Source organism: Rattus norvegicus, chromosome 14 (assembly GCF_036323735.1).
Source record: "Rattus norvegicus strain BN/NHsdMcwi chromosome 14, GRCr8, whole genome shotgun sequence".
Lineage (NCBI taxonomy): Eukaryota > Metazoa > Chordata > Mammalia > Rodentia > Muridae > Rattus > Rattus norvegicus.
In genome coordinates, this window is record NC_086032.1 from 28,646,276 (window position 1) to 28,650,579 (window position 4,304).

Genomic DNA, 4,304 nt, shown 5'->3' on the forward strand with positions numbered 1-4,304 from the left:
GCAAGGCTATTCTTTGCTACATATGCAGTTGGAGCCCTGGGTCAGTCCATGTATACTCTTTCCATAGTGGTTTAGTCCCTGGGAGCTCTGGTTCGTTGGCATTGTTCTTCTTATGGAGTTGCAAGCTCCTTCAGCTCTTTCAATCCTTCCTCTAATTCCCCCCAAGGGAGTCCTGTTCTCAGTTCAGTGATTTGCTGCTAGCATTGACCTCTGTATTGGACATGCTCAGGATGTGTCTCTCAGCAGAGACTATATCCGGTCCCTTTCAGCATGCATTCTTCAGTGTCATCAATCTTATCTAATTTTGGTGGCTGTATATATATGGGCCACATGTGGGGAACGCTCTGAATGGCCGTTCCTTCAGTTGCTGCTCTAAACTTTGCTTCCATATCCCCTCCTATGGATATTTTTTTCCCTTTAAGAAGGAGTAGGAACATCCACATTCTGTTCATCCTTCTTGAGTTTCATGTGGTCTGTGGATTGCATCTTGGGTAGTTCCAGCTTTTGGGCTACTATCCACTTATTAATGAGTGCATCCCAAGTGTGTTTTTCTGTGATTGAGTGACCTCACTCAAGATAATACTTTCTAGTTCATTCCATTTGCTTACGAATTTCATGATGTCATTGTTTTTGATAGCGGAATAGTACTCCATTGTATAGATGTACCACATTTTTTGAATCCATTACTCTGCTGAAGGACATCTTTCCAGCTTCTGGAAATATGCTGCTATGAACATGGTGGAGCATGTATGTTTGTTGAATAAAATAAACTGACAAGTATTTTCCATACAACTGTAGTAATTTTTAACTTTCCTCTTTCTTTTCTTTTGTTTTCTTTCTTTCCTTCTTCCTTCCTTCCTTTCTTTCTTTCATTGATTCCTCCAATGCCCACATCTGTACATGTACATGCATACACAGTGCATTTCATTTAATGAGTAATAATTGGGAACATGACCATACCAGTTAAGAACATCTGTTAAATTCACCAAAAGTTCAAGGCTTTGAATTTAAAATTTGATTTATGAACAAGATAGACAAAAACAAAATAGAACACCAAAGAAAGGTCATTTGTTTCCTGCAGATTTTCAAGTTTTGTTGAATATAGCCTTTTGTAGTAGGATCTGATTATTTTCTGAATTTCCTCTGAATCTGTTGTTATGTCTCCCTTTTCATTTCTGATTTTGTTAATTTGGACGCACTCTCTGTGTCCTCTCGTTAGTCTGGCTAAGGGTTTATCTATCTTGTTGATTTTCTCAAAGAACCAACTTTTGGTTCTGTTGATTCTTTCAATGGTCCTTTTTTTTTCTACTTGGTTGATTTCAGCTCTGAGTTTAATTATTTCCTGCCTTCTACTCCTACTGGTTGTATTTGCTTCTTTTTGTTCTAGAGCTTTTAGGTGTGCTGTCAAGTTGCTGATATATGTTCTCTTCTGTTTCTTTCTGCAGGCACTCAGAGCTATGAGTTTTTCTCTTAGCACAGCTTTCATTGTGTCCCATAAGTTTGGGTATGTTGTACCTTCATTTTCATTGAATTCTAAGAAGTCTTTAATTTCTTTCTTTATTTCTTCCTTGACAAGGTTATCATTAAGTAGAGCATTGTTCAACTTCCATGTATATATGGGCGTTCTTCCCTCATTGTTATTGAAGACCAGCTTTTAGCCTGTGGTGGTCTGATAGGACGCATGGGATTATTTCTATCTTTCTGTATCTGTTAAGGCCTGTTTTATGACCAATTACATGGTCAATTTTGGAGAAAGTACCATGAGGTGGTGAGAAGAAGGTATATCCTTTTGTTTTAGGATAGAATGTTCTATAAATATCTGTTAAGTCCATTCAGTTCATGACATTGATTTATAGGATGCTGATAGAATTTAGTGAGAAAAATATGACCTTCAATAAATGTTGTGAACTTAGCTGTTATATAAAAACTTTATACAGTACAAATTAGTTAGGAAAATAAAAAAGGAAGCAAAAGAACTATATGCTGTATTTTAAAAAAAACAAGTAAACAAGACTTTAGTGTGAAATCATAGAAAATATTCTATATGTTGTTGATACAGCCAGAGCTGATAAACCTGGAATCCAGAAGAGTGCTAGTAACAGTTTTCAGACAAAAGAATTCCCGTTAGAAAAGCTTCCTTACGATTTAGTTGAAGGGCTATTAGTGTGCATCTGTAAGCATCTTAAGTATATAAAGCATGACAAGTACAATTTTTATGCATTTGCCATGACAATAAAATGCAAGCTAACACCTCATTTTCTCCTTATCACAAATTTCAGAATAACTATGTTTCTGAAAATACTGGATTATACTCAAGTGAACATAAATATGGCTAAAAAACACAAAGAAGCAATGTGAACAGAAAGTGAAATCAAGTGTACTACAATTCATCTTCATGAGAGAGCAAAATATATCTTACAGAAACAGGAAGAGAGAAGAGAGACAGACAGAGACAGAGACACAAAGACAGATAGAAAGAGAGAATCAAGAGTGAGGTAGACACAGAAAAACACACACACACAGAGCGAGAGCAAGAGAGAGAGCGAGAGTGAGAGCGACAGAGAGAGAGAGAGAGAGAGAGAGAGAGAGAGAGAGAGAGAGAGAGAGAGAGAAGAGTGATAGAGAGAGGGACAGTCACACAGAGACAAATTTTGCCAATGGAGTAACATTGTAATATCAATAAAACATTTCCTCATGACAATTCTAATACTAATATTTGTGAATATTCAACGAGGGCTTATTTAGTAATATATGATTATTTTTTAAAAATTTCATCAAGAGAGATAGGAGGAAGCCATGACTATAAAAAGAAATCCAAGGAAGGAAAAACATGTGTGCATAGAAATATCAGAGATGATTCAGTATTGCAGTCTAACACCGGCAGTATAAAACAAGTTCTGTATTTGGTCCTTCCCTACATTTTGCTACGCAGCACATTAGGAAACTTGCGAGCTTTAAAAGCAGATGCTACTGTCAATTCTGAATTTCCTGCTGTTCTTTTTCCTTTGCATCTATGAAAGTTCACACTATTTTCTTCAGAAATCTTGGAAATGTACCATATGGTCCCGGTGATTTATTGGACTTGAATTTCTCTCATCATTCTATAACTCCCCATTGTAGATGTCAATCTTTGTCAAGGGCACCATCTGATGTTCTATGAAAACTGCCTTAGGAATAGAAAATTTCTTGAAGTTCTCTCAAATAGTCTACTGTGAAAACTACTTTTCCTTTTGTCTTTCTTTTAGTTTCTTAAAAACCCTCCCAAGGAAAAAGATGCTTCATTACTTCATTACAGTGTGTGTGTGTGTGTGTGTGTGTGTGTGTGTGTGTGTGTGTGTGTATACATATATATATATATGTATATATATATATATATATTTCTTAAAATATTTATTTTCTTTTTCCAAAATGAATTTCAGAAATACATAGAAAGGACTTGAGTTCATTTACAATTAGGTCTGGAAGGGAGCTGTTAATGATATAGATATAGAGTAACTGTAAATTTAATCTCCATACTGGTGAATTGTTTCTCCCATTCTAGCATCAATATAGGTTACATTATTTTGCTCCATTTTCATATAAAATGACAAAGTACTAATCCAGTTCAGTGAGTTTCAATAAAAAAAGAACTTTGGTAACTCCTTAATTTTACCAACTCAATATTAATAGATATGTTTTCAGGAAATAAGAAAAAATTCCCTTCAGCTTCCAGAACTCACATTTTTAATATTCTATAAATGGATCTATCATTGTTCAATTTGCCAATAAAATGTATTATCTTTGGCATTGCATTTTACCTAATCTCAGGAACTCAAGATGCATGGAATGAACACACATACCTCTTGGTGGGAAGAAATATCGTCTATGAAATTTATAATTCCAGTCTCACTCTATTCATTTTTTAATTTTTTTATTGGGTAGTTTTATTTACATTTCAAATGTTACTCCCTTTCCAAGTTTCCCAGACATAAGCCCTCTATCTTATCCACATTCCATTCTTCCATAAGGGTGTTCCTCTCCCCATCCAACCCCGCTTCCCACCTTCCAACATTCCCTTATACTGGGGTTTCAACCTTGTCATACAGATCGTTCACTTCCTTGGTTAAGGTCACACTGAGGTATTTGATTTTACTTGTGACTACTGTGAATTAGAGAAAGAATTAGATTCCTTAACTTCTTTTTTTTCCTCCATCTTTAATAAATTGTGTATTTCTTATTTACATTTCAATTGTTATTACATTTCCCGGTTTCCAGGCAAACATCCCCTAACCCCTCCTCCTCCCCTACTTTATGGGTGTTCCCCT